The sequence below is a fragment of the Balaenoptera acutorostrata genome, chromosome 3 (assembly GCF_949987535.1).
Source record: "Balaenoptera acutorostrata chromosome 3, mBalAcu1.1, whole genome shotgun sequence".
In the NCBI taxonomy this organism is placed as follows: domain Eukaryota; kingdom Metazoa; phylum Chordata; class Mammalia; order Artiodactyla; family Balaenopteridae; genus Balaenoptera; species Balaenoptera acutorostrata.
In genome coordinates, this window is record NC_080066.1 from 108,937,363 (window position 1) to 108,949,929 (window position 12,567).

A 12,567-nucleotide genomic window follows, 5' to 3' on the forward strand; every position below is an offset into this window, starting at 1 on the left:
TCATTCTCTTTTTGGCAGTAATAGCTACATTTTTAAAAACAGCTTACAACCATATTGTCAAAGGTTACTGAAAATTACTGTAGTCACATGAATACTTACAACGATTCAATGTGACTGTACGAAGTATAGGCATTTTAGCTAATTTGTTCTGAAACATCCAGCTACAAAACCCAGCATATTTTTATTTATTTAGTCATAATCAAATACTATTATAAGAGGTATAAAATCAGTATGTTATTTTTATAATCCTTAAAATTAAAATACAGATATTAACATTTAAAGTTATGTTTTGGTAGCACAAAAATACATATGACACTGTTTTATGACTCATCAGGTAGATAAAAAATTGTGAATGTTCTGTCACTGACAAAGCACTGAAGGAACTGCCTTCCTTGTCCCAGACATTTAAACGGGCAGGCTGAAATATTTGTTGAAATTTGAGCAGAAATTTAGTTGAGATCATCTATGAGATATCTCATTAGTTAATTTTTAGCAAGTATTGTCATGTTATCTTTAAAACACAGATTTGGGTACGGATATTTTTTTAAAAAATAGAGCCATGCATTTTTAGGAAGGTAGCAAGCAGTGAAAGTATAAATTCAAATTCTAGACTGGGCTACCTCATAAATATATTTACATGTATTAAACACACACACACACACATACCACACAACTTTTCTTACCACACATATAATTTATAGTCACAGTAGAGTTTTGTTTCATTACGATTTGTCTATATAATCATTTCATTTTTTTTGAAAAAAATCTAAATTTTCTAGAGACATTTCTTCGGAATGTCAAATATATCCCTCATATTCCCCTGATTAAGTGCATTCAGTTTCAAGAAGTAGACTGAGAAATAATTTTTTTAACATGTTAATTTGTTAATTTTGTTCACAGACTTTTTGGTAGAAAATTATTTGTCTGAAATGCTGAAATATGTTAAAGTGATATAATTAGAAAGTTAAAGCATGATTACATCTTACACCAATTATAAGATTAGAATCATCCTTACATTTTATCCTGTGCACATAAAATATTAAGAAAATTTACTTTTAAGGATTTAAAAATCCGAATGTTAAATATGATTATATTTTGTGAATATTTCTTTTGAAAATGAGAAACATTTTTGCGAAACAATATTGTTCAAAACATTTATATACTGACAAATTGAGGTGTTTCAATGTAATTTTTTTATGAAGAAAAATATATTAATCAACCAAGACTTTCAAAAGAGCTGTTCTTAAATTATTTTAAACTTTAATATCACTGCTGTTTTGCTCAATGTAATGATTGCCTGTATGATTATAACCCACGAAGAGAACAGCACATGAGAGGTTAATTATGGGAACTATCCTATAGACTGTCAATAAAAAGTAATGAAATATATAATTTTATAACATCCACTCTAAAATCACCTTAAGCTTGTATAAGGTATGTGAAGATGATGTTAATTTCTACTACACTGCATACCAGTCTCATACTATATTTATTGCACCTATAACCTTTTCTTTTAACTCTAGGACTAGTTTATGCTTCCAAAAGAACTTGCAAGTATGTGCACAGTACTTATATTACTTACACAAGCACATTACCTTGTCCTTCCTTTTAAAATTTTTCCCTTTAATCATTTTTCTTTCTTTTAAATATTCAAAAATTCTGAAATAACATATATTTCAGAAATAGTATGTGAACTTTTCATAAAAGTAAACATCTTCCAAAAAATATGTATCTTTGCAAATTAAAGAATTACATCACATCATCTATCTTTACATTAAAGATGTCCTTATGTAGTAAGCACATTTTCTGGATTTTAGTTTTTTTTTTTTTTTTAATTATTTATTTATTTATTTATTTATGGCTGTGTTGGGTCTTCGTTTCTGCGCGAGGGCCTTCTCTAGTTGCGGCAAGCGGGGGCCACTCTTCATCGCGGTGCGCAGGCCTCTCACTATCGCGGCCTCTCTTGCTGCGGAGCACAGACTCCAGACGCGCAGGCTCAGTAATTGTGGCTCACGGGCTTAGTTGCTCCGCGGCATGTGGGATCTTCCCAGACCAGGGCTCGAACCCGTGTCCCCTGCATCGGCAGGCAGATTCTCAATCACTGCGCCACCAGGGAAGCCCTGGATTTTAGTTTTAACTATTTGAAATAATCTTATATGAAGTACTGTCAGACATATTTGTATTTGTTGTTTTACCAAATACTGATCTGGCCTCCGAATTTTGTTGGTATAATTGACATTTGTCCACATATAAAGGTGTGTTATGATTTAATAGAAGACAATAGTGATTGCATATTAATATTTGTAATATGTAGCATTTATCAACTTTAGATAGGAATAATTCTGCTTACAATGAATAATCTTAGAAATTAGAAAATTAAAGAAAATGTAAGTTATTAAATTCCAAATTTAATAAATATACTTAGTAGCCTAGCCACTGAAAGTTACCCAACTTTTATTTCTGACACAAGGACATGAAAACCTCTTAGAATTACACTTTTTTCTCTGAAAAGTTAAAAAATACATCCATATTTATTTGCACATTTAATATTAATCTAATATGGACACAGAGAGGAAAGAGACCCTCTGAAAACAAGTTGAGACAAAAAGAAAAATTAATTCACTTGTATAATATCTCAGAGAGAGTAGTGTTCTATTTCCACCCTATGCATCAGATCAGAGCCAAAAAGCAGTGAGACACAGGTGTGGAAGCTTGGAGATGGTGGGCAACTGAACACTCATTGGGTGGGGGTTGGAGGAAAGGAGTGTGGAGAATTATGTGCGATAACCTATTTGCTTACTTTTTAGATATAGGAATACAGCATTTACCTAAAGGAAAATCTCTGGGACTTCCCTGGTGGTGCAGTGGTTAAGAATCCGTCTGCCAATGCAGGGGGCACGGGTTCAAGCCCTGGTCCGGGAAGATCCCACATGCCACGGAGCAACTAAGCCCGTGTGCCACAACTATTGAGCCTGCACTCTAGAGGCCGCAAGCCACAACTACTGAAGCCCGTGTGCCTAGAGACTGTGCTCCGCAACAAGAGAAGCCACCGCAATGAGAAGCCCGCGCACTGCACCGAAGAGTAGCCCCGACTCACTGCAACCAGAGAAAGCCTGAGTGCAGCAACGAAGACCCAACGCAGACATAAATAAATAATAAATTTATTTTTTAAAAAAGGAAAATCTGTGTTTGCATCCCCACTGATATGACAAATAGCAAATTTTAATTGTATCTGTGACTTCATTTTCATTGGTAAAGTCTGTTAACACACTGACTTACATAATATTATTTCTGAAGAACTGAAAGAAAGAAAAACTGGACCTTAAACAGCATACAATTATTTGGTGTAACATGTATCAGCTAAACCAGATATATTCCTGACAGTTACAAATCAGTTTTCCCTTCAGAACTATGATCTACAGTTGCTACCATCCACCCAATCTTCTATGAAATGCTTATTGAGTGGCCCAGGCCCTGTGTTGGGAGCTAGAAATAAAGGATACATATGGCACTGTTTCTGTCTTTAAGGAACTTCCAGACCAGTTATAGAAAACAGATGTGTCAATGTGTCAGTGCAGTCAAGTCTTAAAAGTGTGGGTACAGAAATATATAATGGGTACAAAGGAGACAGAAAGCCTAACTGGAAGAAGAAGGGATAAGAAAATCTTTTTTTTTTTTTTTTTTTTTAAGAAAATCTTTGAAAGATGATCATGTCTCATTTTTGTACTATCAGTAGCCTATTCTTTACTGTCAGACATTCCCAATGAGGTTGCTCTGTTATCTCTGTGTTGGAGAGTTCCTGTTCAAACCTAAGTCCATTTTAGTAGTGATGTGATGATCTGCTTAAATAATGGTATTATTTTTAAAGAAAAGAATTTTACTTAAATTCTGCTTATTCCTAGACTTACAATTGTTATATCAAAGAAACATGAAGTAAGATTAACAGTATAATTATACTAATTTCATTAGCATCAACTTTTCAGAAAAAAAAGTAATGAAGTAGCTGTTTCTCTATTTGCAACCACAAAAGAACCTCTATGGGAATCCCATGGAAAGAGTTAAAAATACCAAATAGGTAGGCTTTAATATTGATACGTTTCTGATTAAAAATAAGCATTAAGAAAAACACATTTACTCCTTTGCCAAATAAGAACCCCAATTCATTATGGTCTTAAAAAAGAATGACAGTGTCTGTAGGCATCGTATTTCTTCATTATCATGGCAGGAAAATTATTGAACTATTTCATAAAGCGATACTTTAAAATAAATGCAGAACAAGTTCCAGTATAATTTAAGATAGCTCAATTAATAGTATGAACTATTTCATTTAGGGCTGCCATGTTATACACTATATATGTACTGCTTTACATTTTCAAAGCAATTCCTATCAATTGTGGATACCTGCTATTTCATTCACTCAGTCAGCTGACGTCGATCTTCCTTACAACAAGAGACTTCAGTTTTCCTTCAGGAAATAACCCTCTCTCATTCTGAGTGCCATGTACTTTAGGTAAGGCTGACCACCTTCCAATGCCTCTAGAAGTGGACACATGACCTAAGAAGCCTGCATATCACACTTTCCACACTCGTAGCAGGTACTGATTTGGGATTGAGCACATGACACAGGATGGTCCAATAAGAGTTAGCCTGAAGAATCTGTGAAATTGTTGGGATGGAAGTAACTGTGCATTTAATCTAGCAGAACACAAGCTTGATGTTACTAGTCCTATCTTGTCACTATACGGAAAGAGGAAGAAGCTGACTGAAAATAATTATAAGTTGACTTAGATAAAAGGAGACTTCAGAAATGGAGAGAGAGGTTTCTGATACCATTTTGGCATCTGAATCTAACCATGTATAAAGCCAGCACAGAATCAATATAATTCCCTCCCTCTTTTTTTTTTTTTGGTTAAGCCACTTAGAATTGGATTTCAATAACGTGTAATTGACAAAACAGTATCCTTGAAAATAAGTTCTTGCTATATCATGTAGTATTTGCCTATCCAAAAGAAATACTGACAGTTTATTGTATCTCTTGATGCTCTAAAAGTCAAGATGTCATAACTCTGGTAAAGAGACACGAGTGGATTATTTAACATATCTTTTACTGAGATATACATGATCTAACAGGATAAATCTCTTTCATTTGCCTAATGTATTACACCTTGGGCTACTGAGGCACCATTTATTAGTGGCCACTGGAGATGTATGTGTCATTTGGGGGATCCACACTGAACTGCTGACCAAAGTAAACTGAAAAAAGTGTATCTGTCTTTTGATTATAGATTTTAAAATATATAAATAACTGCCTTTCTAAAAAATACTGCTCTGACAAAGTATGTACGACAGAGCTACATGAAATATCCAAAATGAATGAAAAAGCAGCTATTCCAACTCTCTACTAGTGTGTTTAATCTACTTACTTTTGATAACCAAATTCAAGGCAGTACAGTTTTCATAAGTATGTCTTTATATCTATCGTAAAATACCATGCTATCTTCTCTCATATATCCTTACCCCCCACCTACTGCCAACACCAGGTTTTAAACCTGGAAGCCATCTGTGCCTTCTCTTGCTCCCTAGATCTCTACATCCTGTTATGCACTGTTGATTTTTTTCCCCCTGCAATGCTTCTTGCCAGTCCTACTGCTTTAGCCTATCTAAAGGAATGTGTGGTATAATAAAAAGAATCTAGAATTGACAGTTAGGACATATGGACCTTCACCCTGGCTCTGCGGTGTGACCTTTGTCAATCACTTCAGTTTCATCATCTATAAAATCAGACAACTTGATAAGACTGTGGATGAGTTTTTATTTTAGCATTATTAAAAAACCCTAATCAAAAGCCTTCAATGATCCCCTTCCAGCTACCCACTAAATTATCCAGACTCCTTATGTAGACATTCCAAATTCTCCATACCCTGTCCACAACTTGTCTTCCCAGTTTCATTTTCTACGACTAGTATTCTATGCTGAATCCAAACTTTACCTGCTAGTTCTTAAATATACTCTATATTAGTTGTTTTTCTAGGTCTTTGCCTTTGTTTATTCATTTGTTCCAAATGACTAAAATGTTGCCTATATTTCCAACACTGTTCTTCCCCTTAAACTTACACATTTTTGCTTGCTGAAATCTTATGTCTTCCAGAGCAGCTTGAATGTAATGCAAAATATATGGATTTATGTAAGAGCTAAATAATAAAGTATTTGAAAGACTCCATCATGGCCATGCAGGAGTGTGTGTGTGTGTGTGTGTGTGTGTGTGTGTGTGTGTAAAATATGACACTGGGTTCTTAAAACAAAAACAACTTTATCATCTCTAAAATCTAAAATTCAAATTATATTGCACCGATACTGAAATTTACGAAAAGACAAATATACAGATGTTTTAATCTTGTCATAAAATTCCTGAAATCAGTAACACAGATTTCTCATTTAAAAATCCAATAAGATGGGCTTCCCTAGTGGCGCAGTGGTTGAGAATCTGCCTGCCAATGCAGGGGACACGGGTTCGAACCCTGGTCTGGGAAGATCCCACATGCCGCGGAGCAACTGGGCCCGTGAGCCACAACTACTGTGCCTGTGCGTCTGGAGCCTGTGCCCCGCAACAAGAGAGGCCGCGACAGTGAAAAGCCCGCGCACCGCAATTAAAAGTGGCCCCTGCTTGCCAAAACTAGAGACAGCCCTCGCATAGAAACGAAGACCCAACACAGCCAAATAAATAAATAAATAAATAAGTAAAAAATCCAATAAGATTATAGTAATTAAATATGCACTATATGCCTTTTTCTTAATTTTTCATCAATGCATTATGTTTTTCCTATGCAATTTTGTAGCTTCTTACTAATCAAGCTTGTGGCTAGGCTTCTCTAGCCATAAAAAATGTGGTCAGATTGGTTCTAAAAGTCTAGAATATAAACATATTAGTGTTTACTTGATTAAGCAATGAACTGGATCAATTAATAAGATGACAAAATGACAGTGTCTATGAATCATAATCACAATTCATAACTGGTGCAGTTACCTCCCACACCTTGCCTTGCTTCAAGCAATTGCATTTTTACCTTAAAATAATTGACTTTAAAAAGTTTTGTGGAGACCATACATCCATTTTATATCTTCTTCCTAAGGGCCATACTTTACTTTCCCCTCTGGCTGTAAGACATGGCAGAAAATGACAGTACACCTCTTTTTTGTGACTCTTTGGAACAAGACAGAAAAATGAATGATAATCACCAAAAAATTTCTAAAGGCAAATAAAGTTTAACTGAACTATTTTTTTTTGACTTAACATATTTTTCACTTTTCCCCTTGAAGCATTAATCCAAGTTTTTTTTTTTTTCTTTTGGTGACTGTTGCATATTTTAAAAATATACCATATTACATGTCAGAGAGGGATATACTTAGGAATAAGAATAATAGGAGAAATCTATTCTTTATAAGAAGAAGGAAGTGAAAAAAAAGCTAGACATAATGATATAAAAAAAGAATACTACTAGAAGTCAAGTAATTATGAAGAAACCGTGAGGGTTGTAAATGATAAACTATTATAGAGCAGCTCATTATTTACAAATGAAAATAATTTGAGGTATTGTCTTCTTAATGCTTACTAAACCAGCTTTTACTAAATTGAGGTTAAATTTCTGGAAGTCCCATTTGCCATTACCATCCATGTGTCAGATTATCAAAAAGCTCTTTGAAACTATTATTATTATTTTTAAACCCTCTCTTTTTGGCTCATCTCTTCCAGGGCATGTACACTAAGATATATGTTCAGAGTTCTTAATTCTGATTAGTGAAAAAATATATCTGAAATATTTGGGCTTTTTATATGAAAACTAATATTTTCAACTTAATATTTTAAAGGTTGCAACAATCAATTTAAGTGAAATTGATTGAAATCAATTGAAAAAGTGAAAAATAGCCATGCACATGAAAGTAGGGGCTGTGTTTACTGAAGCAGATGATGGACAGGTGTGAAAGAAAAGCATAGAGGGAATCAGGAATTCTGTTTTGGATATATCAAGTTTGAAATGCCTACCAGTCATCCAAGTGAAGATATCAAGTAGGTGATTGGCTATGAGTTTGAGAGTTAACATAGAGATAGTATTTAAAGCCAGAGAAATGGATAAGGTAATCCAGTGGAAGGTAAAAATGAACAAACAATTCATTAAATAGTGGACAGCAAAGAATTGTGCAGGATAAGAAAATATTTAACTTCTAAAATAATCAAAGATATTCAAAGCAGAGCAGCAAAATTAATCACCAAAAAAAAAAAAAAAAAAAAAGGCAAACCAAATGAAAATGAGGGAATGGCTTAACTACTAATCTCTTTCTTTTAATCTCTTTTCTGTGGCAGTATATATCAGCTTTTGGAAATCACCTTATAGAACACATTAAGTTATAAAATGAGCATAATCTTTAACTTAGTTTCTCTCCTTCTGTGATCCATCTGGGAAATAATCCAAAACATGGAAAATGTCATATACACAGAACAGTGTAAAGACACTATATAAAGCTATAAAATAATGTGGAAAATATCTATGCAAAATTTTAAAAATACATAAATGTATACATAGAATTTAAATTAAACAGTGTAAAATTATATGCAGATAAAACTGAAATAAAGAAAATAATAGAGGTTGGGTTTCAGATGAGCTTTTCTTCTTACCATATAAACCTTGTCTTAAATTTTTAAAAATTAGTATCACAAAAGGAAATAGAAAAATTATCCCCAAATTAGGATGTTGAATAAACAAATGCTGCAAAAGCAGAATAAACAATTCATTTAAAATAAATTTAGTATATTTCTGGTATTCATTGAACAATTATTTACTGAGTTCTAGGTACTGTTCCAGATGTTGGAAATACAGAGTTAAATAAAAAGGTTAAGATCTCGCTTTCATGAAGCTTCCGGACATGTGGTACAATAAATACTAATAAACATTTAAATGTGTAAATAAAATGATTTGATAAATGACAGAAAAGCAGATTTATAAAATACTTTAAAATTTTAAAATAAGAAAATTTAAAATCATAGTTTTAAATAAGAATCATGTAATTATGCTAAATGCCTGTTTAGGAAAACCACAAAGTTAATCTAATCTAGGAATATAAAGCCATTTAAAAGTCTGAGTTTGGTACATGGGTTGATTTAATCTTCTATAATGTAAGCAAACTAATTTGATAAGATATTATTGGAAGTAAATTTCTCAGCTATGTTTAAAAACTGATCTCTATTTAAACTTATGTAACTAGGTAACTAATTATTAAGAAAACTTTCACAATTTGGATTACTTTGCTTTTACAAATTTTTGATTAAGCCATTTTTACCATTAAAATTAAGTATTATTATTAATTAGTTAATGATAGATTGATGTACCATATTTTAACATGATTTAAAATATTACTGAAATCAAATTACAGTTGCTTGTAAGTATTTTATATTTATTAATCAAGCTAATTCAACATTTCTTATATTTTAATTTCACCAAGAATTTTTCTGAAGGCAATATTTGTTTTTTTAAAAATAATAGGTGCCTACATTTCAATGTCTTATTAGTAAAGGGAAGTTGACAATTTACTATCACAAATGACTGTCATTAAGAAATGAAAATGTCCTGAATTATTCTTATTACATTAATACTTGTAATGTGCAAATACATATTGACTAATATATAAAAAGCTACAGAAAAATGTCTGCAATTTAACAAAATGTATTATTAGTCATAAAACTAAATTCTTTTCCTACATATGGATTGAAGTAATTCACTTCTAATACTTAATGAATCACAAATAAAAATACATTACTTTTATAGCCATTATTTGTCTAAAGTTAGTGAAACAGATCACTTCCTTTCTCAAATATATTTTTAAAGAGTAATTGAAGGACTGTATCACCTAATGGAAGGAAAAAAACAATAGCTAAACCAAAGACCAATAAAATAAATTATAAGGTACTAGGTTCAGAAGAAAAGCTGAGAAAAAGATCAACTGGAATATTCCCAAATCAAAGATTAAAAAATTAGAAAAAACAAGAGACAATTTTTATTCCACAGTGATCAGGTATCAAACTCCTCAATCTGGCAAAACTATGAGAATATGCAAAGATATTATCAGAGAGAATATGCAAAGATTTTCCTATTTCTAAGCTTTTTTAAAATAAAATTAAAATATTGAAAATAAACTTGATAACTACCTGATTTTCCTGTTTTATGTATTTTCCATTTTATATGGCTCTATTTGAAAGATAAAAAAATTCTGTTGAAGGGTACATATACACACACACAGAGCAAGACTAGTGCACATTCTGGAGTGATGAGGCACTAAGTGCTTTAGTTATCTAAAGGCACATATAACGTTCTGTCTTGAGAACACACTGTGTGCAAGAACTACCAGAGCTATGACTGCAGGGAGAATGCTGATGAAACAAACAACCACCCTTACCTACTAGGTAGTCCAGAAAGACGAAGAACATTGCGTATCTGCCTACTTACCAGCCAACACTAGACAAGGCACTCTGCATTTTTATCAGTGACTGAGCCATATATGGGATGTAAAACAAGGAACATTTCATATTTCATTAACTCTTTCCCTCTGAAGTTTACCATTTTCTTCAATCTGAAAACTTGAAAAGCCCTAGGCTTTCCATAAATACAAATATGTCTTCATATGAAATCAAACCTTTAGAAGGGACTTTGGAAGGTCACATAACATGGGATTTACTAAATGATGTGTTATAATTCTAACCTGAAAATATTAATGGTGTGCTGCTTTCAGCAGTAATTCTTAACTTGCCCTCAGGAAGATCCTCTGATGCCCATCACTGGGTGTGAAGGACAAACCATCTACAGCATAGCACACTAACAAAATTAGAAGTTTGCTGTGGAATGGGTATGGTTAGGAAGTGCTCATTTAGCTCTCCGCCATAAATTTTGGCAAGAATATTGCTAAATAATCTTTAAAAACAGTAATGTAATCTGCATATATAAAGATTTCCAAGGTTAGAGAACCTCTAACTGTATTTGGTAACAGTCAAAAGACTACTACTGCTATCTGAAAAGACAATCATCCTTTGTATAATATTTCTTCATAGATTTAAATTGTATTAATTAGTAACCTTTACTGTTTTCAGTGATAATACTAACACTTTCCCTTCAACTTGTGCACAAATCAAATCAAATCAAATATTTGTTCTTTAATTTAATGTTAATCAAATAATATTCAAAGTGTTATTTCATTAAAAAGTCGAAGTAAAGTTGTGAAGAGATAGTGTTATGTAATACACAATTATATAATTATCGTGTTTTTAATAAACTACTGTGCATTTTTCATATGGTAAATGGTGATTCACAAATAACAAGAGGCTTCAGGAAACATTTTTCCAACTCTTCAAATATAGATGCCTAATCTCATCCTAAATCTATTAAATAAGAATCTACATAGGTAATTTTGATGAGGCTAGAATTGAGAACCTTTGATATATTAATTAACAAAGAAAACTATTACAAATATTACATAATCATTTAATTTGGCATAACTTTAACCTCTGAAACAGCTGCCAGTTCCTTTGCCACTTAGTAAGTGTCTCCTCTAATCCTAAAGCCTCTCTTGTGATCCTTCTTGAAACTCCTCAAAAAGCATCCCACAACTAGGAAATGAAGGAGTCAAGTAGTCCAAACAGATACCTAATATCAAAGACAGTCCAATCTTTCTCAATCTTTTGGAAAGTTGCCACTTTATATTCCTTAAAACATTACATAATATCGCAACTGGAGCCATTATTTTTTTCCATCTTGTTTTACATTCCCTTAGTTAACACTTTAAAAACAAAGTAGAAACATAAAAAGTTAATAATGTTCATATTCCTTGTCATCACCCTGATGATTCATGAACACAAGATATTTTTGACTTAAAAATAAGGCCGTATGTTTCTTAGCAACTTAATTTTCTTTAGTTAATATATTACAAACACTATTCTAGGCCAATTTATATGGCTCTAACTCACTATTTTTAATAGCTTCACCACATAATATTCTACAATACCATATTTATTCAGCCACTCTCCTGTTAAAGCAGGTGGTTTTCCAACTTTTGCCACTGTAAATAATACTGCAATATACATCTTTGTCTATATTTCTATGTATTGGTACATTAAATTTTACTGGGTAGATTCTCAAAAGCTGTAATATTATAGCATTTCTTATATCAACACTGTATGAGAATGATTATTTCCTATATTCTTGACAGCACTTTTAATTTATAAACACATGCACACACACACAGGCCCACACACGGAGATTAAATTTTTGTGTTCTTGATATATGTGTATTATATACACACACATAACATTTTGTCTATCTGGTAAAAAAATATATAATCTTGTGATGTTGATTCAAATTTTCCTGATGCCTGGTAAGGTTAAACATGCTTTCATATGTTTATTGGGCATTTCCATTTCCTCTTCTGAAAACTGCCTTTTCATAATCTTGACCTATTTTTTTCTCCTGGGTTTTTATTTTTTAATATCAATCTAGGGTTTCTCTATATAGTAATTAATTCACTGTC

The 12,567-nt window shown here is 32.4% G+C and overlaps 1 protein-coding gene across 3 annotated transcripts in view; it reads right to left on the reverse strand.

Moving 5' to 3' along the window:
- NOVA1 (NOVA alternative splicing regulator 1) overlaps positions 1 to 12,567 on the reverse strand; it is a 139,495-nt gene that overhangs the window by 3,831 nt on the left and 123,097 nt on the right. The gene's annotated exons all lie outside the window — the stretch shown is intronic.